This window comes from Meles meles, chromosome 20, assembly GCF_922984935.1.
Source record: "Meles meles chromosome 20, mMelMel3.1 paternal haplotype, whole genome shotgun sequence".
In the NCBI taxonomy this organism is placed as follows: Eukaryota; Metazoa; Chordata; class Mammalia; order Carnivora; family Mustelidae; genus Meles; species Meles meles.
The window spans coordinates 38,351,627-38,368,168 of NC_060085.1; positions in this window are offsets into that span (position 1 = coordinate 38,351,627).

The window sequence follows — 16,542 nt, forward strand, 5'->3', positions numbered from 1 at the left end:
AGTTCTTTTTACTGACTTAGATGTTGTCTGGCATTGAGAAAAGATTCAAACATGTCAATGACACTCACTAGTGGGTTTATTATGAAGATTTTTGTTTCCTCAGAATTATGATATGTATCCTTAACTTAATGCAGCCCACTTAATATAAATATCATTCCACTTCATGTTAAATGTAATAAATTTATAACTGCATAATTCTGCTTACACACTCCTTTAAACTATTATTTTCATATATTGTACTCTACACATGTCACAAACTGACAGGCAGTGTGTGTGTGTGTGTGTGTGTGTGTGTGTGTGTGTGTGTGTGTGTTTAAATGGTCAGTTGTCTTTTAAAGAAATTAGGAAAAGAAAAAAAAGATGATTCTTTTAATGTTAACCCATGCAGTTGCCATTTCTGTCTTTCATTTGACCTTAGTTTTCATTTGATTTCATTCTTCTTCAGCCCAAAGAGCTATTTTGTTGTTGTTTTGGTTTTGGTTTGCCTTTTTTGTTGTTGTTTGTTTGAGTTTGTTTTTGTCATTGTTCTTGTTGTTGTTTTTTAACCATTCCTTGAAGTTCGGGTCAACTGGTGACAAACTCAACTTTATATAGAAACCTTTTAGTTTACTTCTATTTGTGAAGGATATTTATCCTAGATATAGAATTCTTGACTGCCAGTTTTTCCTCCCTGACTCCCTCCCTCCTTTCCTTCCTACATCTAACATGCCTTTTCCCCTCTCTGATCACTTTAATTTTCTTTTCTTTTTCTTTGGTTTTCAGCAGACTGACTATGATGGATATTTGGGGCCATTATTTCTTCAGATATTTTTCTGCCCTCTTCCCTCTTTTCTCTCCCTCTAACATTCCCATAAGTCTAACTTATGTTAGGCTTCTTAATATTTTCACACAGGTCACAGAAGCTCTGCTCATGTTTTCCCAGTTTTTGCTCCCTATTCTTCTGATTGAATAATTTCTGTAGATTTGCCTTCAAGGTTAGTAACACTTTTTCCTTAATCTACTCTTAAGGCAATTTGATATATTTTTAATTATAGGTATATCTTCATTTTAGGTATACTAGAATTTACATTCTTTTTGGTCATTTCTAACTGCACTTCTTTGCTGATAACACCTATTTGTCATTATCACCATCTTTTCCTTCAATTTCTTGATTGTATCTGTTATAGCTAGTTTAAAGTCATTATCTGGTAACTCCACCATCTGTGACTTCTAATGACTGTTTTCTTGGTTATAGATTACATTTTCTTGATTCTTCAAGTGTGCAATAATTTTTTATTATACCCTTGACATTTTAGATGATACGAGAGAGTCTTACACTATGCTGTATTCTTTGAGAGAATGTTGAATTTTATTCTAACAGTTAAATTACTGACACATATTTTGTATCCTACAGGCTTGGTTTTATGTTTTGTTAGGGTGGGTCAATTTCAGTTCTCTTCTTAGTTTCATGATGTAGCTCATGCTAAAAGATCTGGTTGTTATGGCCAAGTTATGTGCTTTCCTAGGTCTTAACTAAATGTCCAAAGTGGCCAGTGAGATATGTCCACTTTAGTTGGGCCAGGGGGCCTTCTAATGCTATATTAACCATGGTAGCCACATTAATTGCTCAGCCCCACAAAAGTTACTTTTTGCAAGATATTCAGTGTCTTATCTTGCGCATGCATAGCCAGGACCTTAGCCAAGACTACTAGTTTTGAACTCTGCCCCTTCCCTACTTTGTGCTGCGCTCTCATCTCCAGAATCCTGCCCTGAAAATTCTAGGCACTTCAACAGTCCAAACTTTAGTCTCTGCCTCTTCAGTTGAGCACATCTGCTACTCTATGTACCTTCCACCTACTTGCACTATGGTAGGGAAAGGCCTGCCAAGTCAAGAGATAGAGCCTCAAGAATTACAGTATAGTTCTGCCTATTGTCCAATGTTGAAAAATAGCTTCCTCATTTATTTTGTCTGGTTTTATAACTATATATGAAGTAATGCAAGTACAGTACCATTTATTCCATTGTGACCAAAGGTAGAAAGAATTTTAAAAATTCCTTTACCACTGTCCTTCTAATCAAGAAGATATCAGAGATAACTTTCTTTCTCATCCCCTGGTATAGGGCAGATGAACCTAGAACAAAGGGTGACTTATCTTTGTGATTCAAATTTCACTTTATTTTAAGTTCATAGAAGAATCAGTAGTTTTGAAAGCAAGTCCTTTTTATGATAAGTACCAAAGAATTAAGATCACATTTAAGCCATAAATCACATATTAGGTAAAAATACAAAATTGCTTAAAAGTAGTGCTTGAGCTAATCACCCCACCAAATTAAATTTTGACAAGTGAGTAGGAAGGGAGTTTGAAGGTGATGTCTGACTATGGTTTAGATGCTGAAAGTTCATTAAAAAGGAATTTGGAGCATTATTGTCTTAGATAGTCCTAGAAAGATAGGGACAGTAGGATCTCCAGGTGATCTGGAGAATAGTAGCAGAATAGATTTTCGCCCCCTCTCCTAGAAGCACTCTAGTGGTTTTCAAGACTTAGGAAAAAAAATCTCTGCATCCAATGTGCCATCTAAGTATCAATAGCTGATGGAGAACTAGGTGGAAAGACTCGAGCATTTTTCATCCTATGATGTATTTGGAGGACAACCTGGAGAGAATCCCAAACTTCCTCCACGTCTGAGAGGAGTGCCAAGGGCCAGCAAATAGGAGCAAAACCCTTAGTCACTGTAAGTGGTGCCATTAGTGGATGCTGCATGGACAATACAAGCTAGTGGTAATGGAGGGGTTACTAACCTTGGGAGAAGAAATAGTGAAAAAAGAGATGATCCCCAACGGCAATCAGGAAGTACGAGCTAAGTGAAGAGCAGCAATGACAGAGGACTATCATGTACTGTATTTGCTCGCAAAGGGAGAGCCAAAGGGAATTGTATATAGCCTGAAAGCCCCTCTTTGAAGCTGGAAGAGACTGAGCTAACTTGAATTTTAAGTTTGTTTTTCGTCGTCATCAGAAACGTGGGCTCAAAGGCCTAGTTAATATCAGTGATGGAAAAATAGAAGCGTCACGTGTTTTGTAGTTCTGAACACATAGCCTTGCTCTATACCTCCATTGCCTCTACTCTCCTGAGAGCTGTAAGATAAGTTAGTTTACCAATGTAGTCTGTACTTTGGGAGCCCTGTTTAGAATTGCTTTCTTCCTAGATAATGACCTCCATCACTCGCAGAGGTGGGTCTAGCAGCACTCGGTGACCTTGTTCCTTGGCCATAATGGATTATGTCAGAAATAGTTGATTCGGTCTGGTCAATCCAATATCCTCACTCCCAAAGTTTGAATTGGGATCCAGTCATTAGGATTTAGCCGTTTAAGTCAGTGAGGGTTGTCTAAGTCATCTAGGGAGGCCTGTTTGGCTTGTGGGAAAGTGGAGAAATTGGGCAGCTGGGGGAGAGCAAAGCAGGCAACTTCTCCATCCCATTTTCCTCCTCTGTATTATAGAGATAATAATAATGTTATGTACCTCAGAGTTGTTGGGAGGGCGGTAAATGTTAATGAATATAAAGAGCTTGGAAAGGAACCTGGGCTGTAGTAAATGCTGAATGAAGACTTAGCAAATATGTTTATTCTGAATGATTTGTCTTCAACTTTATTGAGATATAGCTGAAGTATACAACACATGGCACATATGTAAAACTTGTGGTAGTCAGTTTTGACTACATATTTACCCATAAAACTATCACTGGAATCAAAATAACCAACATCTGCATCAACCTGGAAGTTTACTCTTTCCTTTGTAATCCAACCCTCCCTTCACGGCTATCGCCACACAAACACTGATCTTCTTTTTGTCATTCCCTGCAGATGAGTTTGCATTTTCTAGAACTTAGTCTAAATAGAAGCCTACAGAGTGTATTCTTTTTTGCTAACTCCTTTTTGCTCAGTTCAATGATCTTGAGATTTATTCCTATTGTTGTATTAATAGTGTACTTATTTTTATTGCTTTCCATTGTCTGGGCATAACATAGTGTGTTGATCTGTTCACCTGTTGATGGGTATTGGAGTGGTTTTCCATAATGGATAGCACAGATAAAGCTGTTAGGAACCCTTGTATGCAAGTTTGTGATTTCACCATTTGTGGGTTTAGTCTTTATCAAATTTAAACATTTTAAGGGGAAAATGAGAAAGATCTTAAATAAAACTGTGATTAGAATATATATGGAGTGCCTGGGTGACTCAGTTGGTTAAACATCTTCCTTCTGCTTGGATCATGATCTTGGAGTCCTGGGATTGAGCCCTGCATTGGGCTCCCTGCTTAGTGAGGAGCCTGCTTCTCCCGTTCCTTCTGTCACTCCCCCTGCTTGTTTCACTCTCTCTCTCTCTCTCTCTCAAATAAATAAATAAATAAATAAATAAAATCTTAAATAAAAGAACATAAAATTTTGGGGCACTTGGGTGGCTCAGTTGGTTAAGTGTCTGACTCTTGGTTTTAGCTCAGGTCATGATCTCAGGGTCCTGGGATCGGTCCCATGTTGGACTCTAAGCTTAGTGCAGAGTCTGCTTGTCTCACTCTCTCTGATACCTCCCTCCCAGCTTGTGAGCTCTCTTTCTCTCAAATAAACAAATACAATCTTTAAAAAAAAAAAATACAACTTAAAAAATACCACCCATTAGCTTGCAGAGTCAATTTTATCCTTTAACATACAAATTTACCTTTAAAGGACTAGTTGGTATCCAGATGGAGTTTACAACTGTCTCATCTTTATATTTGACTCCTTTGAGGTCTTTGATCAACTAAAATCTGCTGGAAAACCCTCTAAAGGAGAAAAAGACAGTAAAACAAGACACTACCCCCTTAACCTCTCAAAATTATATTGTAGAGATGAAGAGGCATACTGCTTTGCTGTAAATGTAGACTATTGTTTTTTTAAAAGATACTGAACTTTTAGTACATTTGCAAACTCAGTTTATTTTATTTAAAAAAAATCAATTACAGGAATGGCAGCGTTGCTTTCTCACTCAAAACCTAGACATTTTGAGATACTTGGATGACAGTGATTGCAGTAATATAGAATGTTGTTTACTGAGTTTGTATTAGAAATTACTTTAAAATTATTTATTAATAAGAAGATATTGATTTATTGATCCTTACAGTACAGTAGCTTTTGCTAAATTCTTAATAATTATTTAAAATGATTATGCAAACTAATAGATATTATTGATGGAGGTATGACGATGCTTAAAACGAAGTCCTCTGTAATCAGTATATTATGTCAGTAAAATTTACCCTAAATGTTAACATCTGGAAATGTTTCTCTTTCTTTGTATGCAGTTCTTTTCCTCCTGTTTTGTCCCATTCTTTGTCATCTTTTGGCTATGTTTCTGCTTTTGTAGTTCCAAGATGTTCTCTGCCAAGTAGGGCAGACAACTATAATTTCTTTCATACTGTACTTGGTCTTCTACCTACATCAGTGAGTGACACTTTTTTTTTTTAAACCCAAGAGAGAGAAAGAAAAAAAAAATCTTATCTTGATCAGTCTTTTCTCTAGACCACCTCTCATGGGTCAGTCTTAAAGCAGGACATTTAAATAAACTGAACTTCAAATACAATTTCAGTTTAACAGGACTTTCGGATCCAAAGAGAAATTCTAACATTTGATCAGCTATTCACAAATGATGTCTTTGTATCCTTTAAAGAACTATAAAGCAAATAAAAAATTGTAAGCTGTTTTATTTGATGTTATCTCAGATAAAATAATTCTTTGAAGAGCCATAGAGACTAATTGGAAAAGAATATCAGTATATCCATGGATTAGGAAATTAATAAAGTTAAAACCACATAGGACCTATGTAGGTAATGCCACAGTGATCTAAGAATACATAATTGTTAGTGTACAAATTCTAAGGGGGAAAATGGGTTTTCCAGACAAGAGATAAGAAAATTTGGCCGTGGGCAGAGACTTACAAAACTTACAAAAGCAATGGTTGCATCTGGGAAGGAATAGGTGAACGTCATAAATGGGGAGATTTCTTCTTTCACCGAGTAGATTGAAAATGTCATCTTCTTTGCTTTTTGGGGAAATAAAAAGTACCAGGTTCTTCTTCTTGAATTATAAGTCACATATTTAAGAAAAAACCCTGAGATTTTTTGTTATTATGAAAGGTGGAAGGAAACAAAAATCATTATGAATTTGTTCATTTCATACCTTAAGTGGCAGGGTTGGGATTTACATTCAGGCCTTTAGGAGATCTTTAAGTAGGATCACTGAAAGGAAAATTTTCATCACTGCCAGCTCATTTTTCCCAGTTGCCAACTGGCCCACTATGAGTGCATGGTGTCGTTAGGATGGTGTGTTCCATCCCACTGTACTTTGTCTTTGCAGCTCTTGGCACGGTAGGAATGGAACCATTGTGTGGTTAATGGCTTCAGGCCGGTCCATGCAGTTCTGCAGGCTGGGCACTTCAGAACTTCAGGGTGCATGAGGTCACTGTGTAAATGCGTCAGCTTAGCTAGGCTGAACTCTGTGTCCCAGAATTCCTTTCCTGCATATTTCCAGTTACAGTGGGCCACAGAAGATATTTTTGTGGGAGATTTGAAAGACAGCCTTTCACTAGGAAGGTTAGAGTAGCCACTGGTATATTTTCTACCCGTTTGTTGTTCCGTACCTGCTGGCTCACTTCCTTGGTGTGGACAGCCGCCATTCTGCAAACTTCCATTTCCCCCTACATCTTCCTGCTGCTTCTCCATCTCCTGGGTGATTGTGTGTTTATCAGTGACCACCTGATGGTCAGGGGCACTAACTTTTCCTGTAGGACAGCCCCTTCATCAGGAGGGAGTGAGAACGGACACAGGTACTCCAGCTTATCCTGTCATCATCTACGTCACATGGAGACTTCTCTTCCTGACTACTTTCTTTTCCAACTTCAAGCTACATCAGAAGCAAAACCAACAGCTTTCTAGAGTTTCCCATCCAAGTACTAACCAGGCCCGACCCTGCTTAGCTTCCAAGATCAGACGAGCTCGGGCGCGTTCAGGGTGGTATGGCCGTAGATAGCTTTCTAGAATTTAACCAGCTCACCAGATTGTGTAAGGTCAAATCCTAGTGACAGATTCCTTACTATATGAGCCTCCTGGTAGTGCTCCTCCTTGGTTGATCTCTGACTAAAAGATGGCGTCCTTTACATTGCATCGTGTAAAAGGCACCACCTCCTGTAGTCATGTAGTGCAGGGCCTGGAGGCCGCATCAGCAGCCCTGAAAATCTGCATTCCCATAGCTTAAATGGCACAGAGACTAGAATCATTTGTTTCTTGTTTATTGCTCTTGTAATAGGTGGGAAAGCTGACTCCCTGGCCAAATACATTTGGGAAACACTGAAATCACTCTGTATCTCTGCGTTGAGATCCTACCACACTCACACAGTAAAGACTCGTAAAGCTGTGCATGCACTAAAGTAATTTGTTCAGCCCAGCCTTCTTCAAACTTACTTGACAACAGAATTATTTACTAGGTAGTGTCTGTTAGCATAGCCCTGGACCTAGTCATCTACAAACCACCTTTGAGAAACACTGGGATACATTCTGATAATCTCAGTCATTTATTATTTGGCTCTCATTTCTAAGTGCCATCCGAGTACAGAGTTAATGTATCTTAAAATCCTATATAGGCAGTCAAAATTAAATGCAAACAGAGGATGTGCTAATAAGAATACAGTGAAGAACAGTGTGTGCTGATATGCAGTGTAATTCATTCCAGCACTTTTCAGAAGATATTGAACCACAAGAGAAAGGCTGATGGCAGAGAACATATCCTGCATAGGAAAGACAAAGTGTATTGTACCATGATGATGAAAAGAGGTAACAGAGCAAATGTTTCTTCTCTTCTCTCCATTCCTTTTCCCTCCTAGTGTTGAGTTAGAGGGTGAATATGTGAAGGGCAAAAAAGGCAATGAGATCAGGAAAGAAAGGTATTGGATATTGAAAGTTGGAACCGGTTTAGCTTGACTGGAATGCAGGAAAATCAGGCTCAGGACAGTCCCCACACATCTTTGAATCTTAACTAGGGCATTTACATGTCAATGAGCTATTTCAGGGGTCCAAGAGATGGTTTAGGGCCAGCCTAGACAAAATTGCAAAATACAGTAAACAAGGTTAATTTTTGATGTACTTATTTTCTCTTGATAAAACAAAAAGTGGTTCTCAAGCGGAGTCCTTTGGGTTGCCCTAATGACTGGGCGGCATCACTAGTTTATGAAGGAGAGGAACCCTGGGTACTAAACATGGTGTTGCACAAGGAAGATCCTGCATGATAAAAAAATGACCTGCCCAGAATGAGTTGCTTCACCATTGAGAAACCCTGAAGGCTCTTCATCTGGTTCCATGTATTTCCTCTTCTTTTTCAGTCATCTCCCCCATGAGGGCTGTGTATCTCTCAACTAGGTGTGGATCTGATTAGCTGGTAAAAGTTATTGCAGACAGATTGAATACAACTCAACTTTCAAGTGTTCATTTACATTTTAAAAGAGGAAATAATCAACTCCAGAGGGTCTCTAACTAACTGATGCTCTAAGAGGAAAAAATATTAAAATATTTTATTAGAATAATAGTGTAGTCCTCTTATATGGAGAGAAATTTTGCAATCTCTTCCTTCCTTTGTAATTTGCTCATTTCAAACTCTGTCCTCTTCTGTCTGTCCCATCACAATAAACCCTTTCCAAGGAATTGAATATGTGTGGTTAATGTTACGTCTGCACAGCACCACTCTTTAACCTTTGTACAAACGTATTCATAAAAACAGAAGACCAGCCCTTGAAGAGAACTGGTAGATACGTTACAGTGTAAATCATGTCTCTGTCAATGTAAAGGAAGTCTTAGCTGAACTATTAAACTCTCTGCAAAAAACAGGTGATCAGATACAATAGCAGCCTCTGGTCTTTCCTCTTGCCTATACATGGCCAAAACAAAAATATTTAATTTTCTTGTCTGGTTTATGGCATGATAATCCTTTTCTACATTACTCTTTCACACCTTGGGCTAAAAGCTCCAAAGGTAGTAGAGTAGGAGTAACTGATGGGTTCTAGCACTAACTGTTTTACCGATGTGGATATAGAAGATCCGCTCTCTGAAATGTGCCATTACCTCCCTCCTAAAGACGGAAACCTGAGGCTTAGTGGACTTGAAGATATGATGTGTTCCATGCAGAAATAGCAGAAGTCACGTGGATGGAACTAGAGCGTATTATGCTTAGTGAAATAAGTCAATCGGAGAAAGACAACTATCACATGATCTCCCTGATATGAGGACATGGAGAAGCATCATGGGGGGCTAGGGGGATAGGAGAAGAATAAATGAAACAAGATGGGATTGGGAGGGAGACAAACCATAAATGACTCTTAATCTCACAAAACAAACTGGGGGTTGCTGGGGGGGAGGTGGGATTGGGAGAGGGGGAGGGGGCTATGGACATTGGGAAGGGGAGGCAAACCATAAGAGACTATGGACTCTGAAAAACAACCCGAGGGTTTTGAAGGGTCAGGGGTGGGAGGTTGGGGGAACAGGTGGTGGGTAATAGGGAGGGCACGTTTTGCATGGAGCACTGAGTGTTGTGCAAAAACAATGAATACTGTTACTCTGAAAAAAATAAATAAAATGGGAAGAAAAAAAAAGAAATAGCAGAAGTCAGAATTGACCTCAGGCTAGTTTAGCATCTAAGCTCCTACTTCATTACCATACCCTGCAGTGTATAGGTCTTTTCAGTTTGTTTTATAGGCTGCCCTTCATGGATACGCATGTGCTAGATAGCTTGAGAGATGTCCTACATACAGTGCCGCGCGCACATGGAAAGGTAGCCAGCAAAACATGGGCACTCGTCAGTGCCGGTACAGATGCCCATTCAGTAACTTTGCAGGAGTTTAGTAGGGAAGAGCTCAAAGTTGACAGAGACAGGGAAAAAGCCAGTGCTGGTTTTCAGACTTGATGTGTGACTGATAGTAGCCATGATTTATTTCTAAAAAGGGTGGCAGGCTTTTGTGTGTAGATCTGGACTAGGCCCTGAGAATACAATAGTGTAGGGGTTGGATAGGGACCTTGTCTGTCCTGTGGCCCCTTCCTCCCCAGACCCTCCCCAGCATTTCACATGCCTATAGAATCTCCTGGATGTCTCGTTAAAATGTAAGTTCACATTCGGGAGGTCTGGAATAGGTGCTCAAATTCTGCATTTCAAACAAGCTTGCAGGTAATGGCCAGGCTACTCCACAGACTGTAATTTGTGTAGCAAGAACCTAGAGGAGGGGTGGATCGGCAAATGAAGAAACAAATGGTGAACATATAGCTTTAGCAAAAAATAAAATTGAAAAAAAAATAATTGAAGGTCCATTAAGGCCTGTAGCCATCTATGCCAACCTTCAGCTCCTCTCTCCACGAACAGATAGGCTACCATTGTCACCTTCGGATAGCCCTGGGTAGGTCTAAAATATTGGATAAATCCCTTTGGCTTACCTTATTCTAGATTGATAGACATCTTTCCTTCTGTTGACCTGTTTTCCCTTACATATTTACAATCCAGTTGATGGTACAACCTTTTTTCAGTTCATCACCTTTTCTATGACCATTCCCCAAATCCTAGCAACACTGATTTGATTTCAGCCATACATACCCTGGTCTTCTTGGAATCAGCATGATTACAGAGCATTTCTAAATTCTGTGAATTTCTAATCTCTCTTTTTTTTAAAAAAAAAAAAAGATTTTATTTATTTATTTGACATAGAGAGATCACAAGTAGGCAGAGGGGCAGGCAGAGAGAGAGAGAGAAGCAGGCTCCCTGCCAAGCAGAGAGCCCGATGCAGGACTTGATCCCAGGACCCTGAGATCATGACCTGAGCCAAAGGCAGTGGCTTAACCCACTGAGCCACCCAGGCGCCCAATTTCTAATCTCTTTTCAAATGTGCTTTCTCTCTCCTCCCTCCCTTTCCCCTTTCCTTCTTCTTCCTTCTTTCTTTCTCTATCCCTTCCATTCCTCCTTCCCTCTTTCCTTCCATCCTTCCATCCATCCTTCCATCCATCCATCCATCCATCACTCTTTCCTTCCTCCTTATTTACTTACAGACTGTAACATTTGCAAATTAGTGGGGATTCTTAATATGTCCCTCAAATGATGAGTCTGATGTCCCAGCTATGTCACTTATTAGTTGTCTGACTTTGGGCAAGTTACTCAATCACCCTGTGCTCTTCTCATCTATTAAATGGGGATTAATGATAGTATCCATGTCACAGTGTCATTGTAGGATTAAATGATTACTAAATGTTAAGTGCTTAGAACAGTTACTAGGACATAGTAAATGCCATGTAAATGTTTGTAGATATTCTTGGTGCTATATAATCTTCTCTTCCCCTCTTTGGGACAGTAAACTTTCTTTTTGGTTTGACAGTGCCAAAGTCCATGGCACTTATGCGTGAAGTTCAATGTAGTGGTCATCTCTTACGTTCTGAGGAGTTATATGGAGAGCTATATATATATATATATATAATATATATGTATATATAATATATATTATATATGTGTATATATACACATATATATATCAGGTGATATGTGGGAGATATATATATATGTGTGTGTGTGTATAATAGAGACTTATATATAAGTCTTTAGCCCTCTATGTCTTCTTATTCCTTGTCTTATCAAACTTTGGACACTTTTCCCTGTTTCATATCATTACCTTTCCCTCAGTCTTATTATTTTCCCATAATTTTCCCATAAATATCAATTTCATGACACATCAATTATTCCATGATGGCAAGGCAGTCATGCATGGAAGTTGTTTTACTATTTTTAGGCCTTACTGTACATATTTGCTGCTGCTGCTGCTGCTGATGATGATGATGGTTACTCCTACTAAGAGTGTTAACATTCAACAGGTATATAATAAAGGAATTAAGTTTCTAGCCATAAATGAATAAGAAGAACCAGATTTACCAAGTCCCCCTCCCTAGTTGAAAACAACTAAAACAAGCAAGCAAACAAGCAAACCTGGAAAACCACGGTGAGCAGACTCTGGAGAACAAGCAGTTCAGGACAGTGACCCTTGATAGAAGTAAAACAAGCAAGATGAGGCCTATGATTGCCCCAGCCTGCTTTCCAGGAGGATTTTACAGGTTCATTGCAGGGTAGAGGAACTGAAACAGAGACTGACATATCACAGAGTTGAGGAGACAAATTTGAAGATCAGAGAATCCCAAACAGATAGAATTTATAAGGCAGAGTAATGGGTTAAAGAGAACTATACACGGAGCAAATGATTCCTTTCAATTGTTCAGCTAAGTATCACTCAGAGCCACCATGAGCAAACTACTGGAATTCAGGAAAGGCTATTAGAAAGGAATAGGCAGAACAACACCTGGAACACACACAACACCTGGAACACACACAGGGCTAGGAAGAGTTTGTATTATTATCAGACAGAGTGAAAAGTCCTAACGTACTGGGCATCAAGTAAGTCTTAAGTCAAACCAATTGTTGAAGCAAGCCACAAAAGGATCAAGCTACTTCTAATTTGTCCCAGAAGAAAGATGAAAAATACTTAAAATAAAAAGCACCTCCAGCACTCAAAGATGTAAAAAGACAATGTCTGGGATCCAATAAAAAATTACCATGCACCCAAAGATGCAAAAAACATAACCTGTATACACAGGACAAGAATCAATCATAAATAGACCCAGAAATGCTGGAGATAATAGAATTAGTAGACAAGAATTTCGAGACAGTGATTAATGCTATATGCTCTATATATTCCAAAAGGTAGAAGAAAGCATGCACATAGGACAGACATGGAAGATCTATACATACATACATACATACATACATACATACAACAATTTAAACATCTAGAGATGAAAAGAATTACAGTGACTGGGATTGAAAGCATACTAAATACTAAAGAAGAAAAGATTAGTGATCCTGAAGACAGAGCAATAGAAGTTATTCAAAATACGACACAAATAAAAAAATGAGGCAAAAAAAAAAAAAAAGGAACAGGGGATTACTGAGCTGTGAAATAACTTACTCAGTGTAACTTAGTGAAATGGAGGCTCAAAAAAAAAAAAAAAAGGATGAACTGGGGAAACAGAAAAATAAAAGTATCTAGGAGAAAAGAACATGTTATAAAACAGACTAAAAATTGGTAAATGACAACAGGCAATAGACATCAGAAATAATACAAACTGGTGCAACTTTTTCTAATATCAAGGGGAAAAAATCAACCTCAAATTCTATACCCACCAAAAGCATTTCTTTCAAAAATGAAGTTGAAATAAAGACTTTTTCAGTCATACAAAAGGTAAGAGAGCTCAACACCAGCAGAACTCCATTACAAACATGCAGAACGATAATGGGTTAAGCATTTAATGTGCTTTTCTTCATCTGATCTTTTCCAAACATACAGATACATGCTGCTGGAATCCTTACTTTATGGAGTAAAAAGTTAAGGTTGTGAGATCCCAAAAAACACAGCATGGGATAGCCAGACTATAGAGTTTGCACTTACAGAGTTCAAGCCAATCTGAAAGGCTGCATACTGGGTGAGTCCATTTATATGATAACCAGAAAACACAAAACTATGAAGACAGCAAAATGATTAGTAGTCATGAGGGGATGGCGGTGGGGTGATCAATAAGTGGGGCACTGAAGATTTTTAGGCCAGTGACTATACTCTGTATGATATCTTAATGATAGATACATGTTCCTATGCATTTATCCAAACCCATGAAATACAGAACATCAAGAGTGAACCTTAACGTAAACTATGGACTTCATGTCATTGTGGGTTCATCACTTGTATCAAATGTGCCGGCTGGTGGAAGATGTTGATCCTAGAAAAGGCTGTGTGTGGGGGGGGAACAGAGGTTATATGGAATATCTCTGTACCTTCCCCTCAATTTTGCTGTGAATTAAAAACTGCTATAAAAATTAATTTTGGGGGGGTGCCTGGGTGGCTCAGTGGGTTAAAGCCTCTGCCTTCGGCTCAGGTCATGATCCCAGGGTCCTGGGATTGAGCCCCACATCGGGCTCTCTGCTCAGCAAGGAGCCTGCTTCCCTTCCTCTCTCTGCCTGCCTCTCTGCCTACTTGTGATCTCTCTCTGTCAAATAAATAAAATATTTAAAAAAAATTAATTAAAAAAAAAAAGTCTGCTATCTCTATATTTGTTTCACCAGTCTAATTACTAGTTTACAGCAGGGAATAGTGTGTTTTGACATTTGGCAGGAGGTGGTGAATTCAGGTGTTGGGGCCTCTGGGTGGCTCAGTTGGTTGAGCATCAGACTCTTGGTTTCAGCTCAGGTCAGGATCTCAGGGTTGTACACTTGGTGAGGAATCTGCTTGAAATTCTCTCCCTCCCCTGCCCCTCTCCCGCTTATGTTCATGCTCACAGTACATGTGCACTTTCTCTCTCTCAAATAAATAGACACATCTTTAAAAAAAAAAAGAAATCCAATGTCCAAAAAATGCTTTTGGCAATTACGCTATTAATGTTATTATCATTTTAAAGAGCTCATATTTACTAATGATCTTTATTACAAGAAGAGATATTTAAAGAAATACTTTTCTTATGTTTTAGATAGTAAAGATACAGTACAAATTTTAGGCAACACAGTATAAATTCTAGATAATCACTTATTGCATATATACAATCATGGTCATTTATCTTATTAAAATAATAATAGCTATAAACTTTTTGAAATATTTAAAATTGAAAAAGAAAAAGACTCATAGCACTCCTTAAGCTTTTCAATAGAAATTTTCAGAATAGCAGTGAAAGATTAAACTTACATCTTTTATAAGTTATGGGATTTTAGAAGCGCTGTTAACAGTTTCCTTTGTTTTTCATTTAGAAAACTTCAAAAATGCTATCTGTGAGCAGGTTAATGGTTAAGCTTTTTTACTGTTATTTGACTCAATTTTTCTAAACACTATTAAATTGGAAGTAGTGTAAGAGAGGTTTGAAACTCAATTTTTGTCCAGTTGTATTAATCAATCAGTGGTAACTTCATCCTACATACTGAATCTCAGTAAGAATTTGTGCAAAAATATTGTTAAAGTATTACATCATAGGAAAAAATCCATAAGCTCGTATCACTGAAAATATAACTTCCACACAAAAAGTTTACAGTTTTAATAACTTGAAGTTTCTGAAAACTTCATTGAAATGAAACATTTAATTGAATAATAAATATTTTGAGTAAAGACTTTCACTATGTGTCTTATAAATGATCAGACAATGCCTAGATGTACTGCAGACATCTATCAGGTATTGGCAGATCCTGAAATAATTTTATAGGCAATAGAAATAGAAAGTTACGAGGTAGGATGTGAGCAGGATCAATTACAGCAGCTGGAATACAATGTGGAAAAGGACTGCGAACCCTGTCTTGAAAAAGAAAATGAATAATCTGTAAAGAAGGACATACATTCCCTCATTAATATTAAGTGATGGGAAGCCTAATTTCGAAAGAATATATGAACTTTAAGAGAAACTTCAAAAGTGATAAAAAGGAATAACTAGTCATAGGGGTAAATGTGTTTTTACATTTTTAAAAAGTCAAATCATTTAAAAATCTTAATGACGAAGTGATAGTTGATCCAAACCTTTCAAAACCCACATACCTTTTTCTATAATTAGTTGTAGAACTTTGGGAACATATCAGTAATCTGATGTACATGAAAAGTGAAAGGAACAATTAACATTAAATGGCATATTCAGACGAATTATCTTTATCTTTGTGGTATATCTATATTTATCTTTATATAATACCATTGGGTACAGCATTTTGATTTCCTGAGGACTTTTATAGGTAAGGGAGAATACCAGAAAATAAATTGGGGGGGGATCAATATTACAGCACTTGCTTATTTACTAATTCTACCATATTTTCATTTATTTGGTTTTTATACCGCTCAAAAATAGTTGTTTATATGTTGTATTTGGTAATTATGCTATTTGAGTCAGTACTACTTCTTAAAAAGTTGGTCAGCTACAAGGGGGAGTATGTTTGGGGTTTTTAAATTAAATATAAAAATAACAGTAAATTATAGTGAATGGTTAATTTAATGCTGTGATTTCCTTGCATCTCAGTAAAACATTCCAAATAGAATCTAAACAAATCACTTCAACTTGTATAGAAATACTATAAAAAGACACTCATTGTATAGAATCTGTATGATTGCAATGATTAAAGATGAATTACAGACAATGCATTAGATGTGATTTTATATACTTGTAAGTGAAAACAAAATGTAATAATTTTTAAATTAGAGTGTAAAATTTTACATATCTTAATTAATTGAGTTTTATGTCAGTTGACAACAATATGCTCCGGTAGCCTGTGGTGATAGGAAACTTGGGAAAATGAGGATTTTAAAGTTGAAGGTTTTTCCTCTTGGACAAAACACAGGTACTTCAAACCTCTGAACACTGTTTAAATGTGCCCAGTGACTCTCATCCCCCTTGTTGGGAATAGCTCCTGTAGCATTTTGTTTATTTCTATCGCTCTTCTATATATTTTTTTCTCCGCAATGC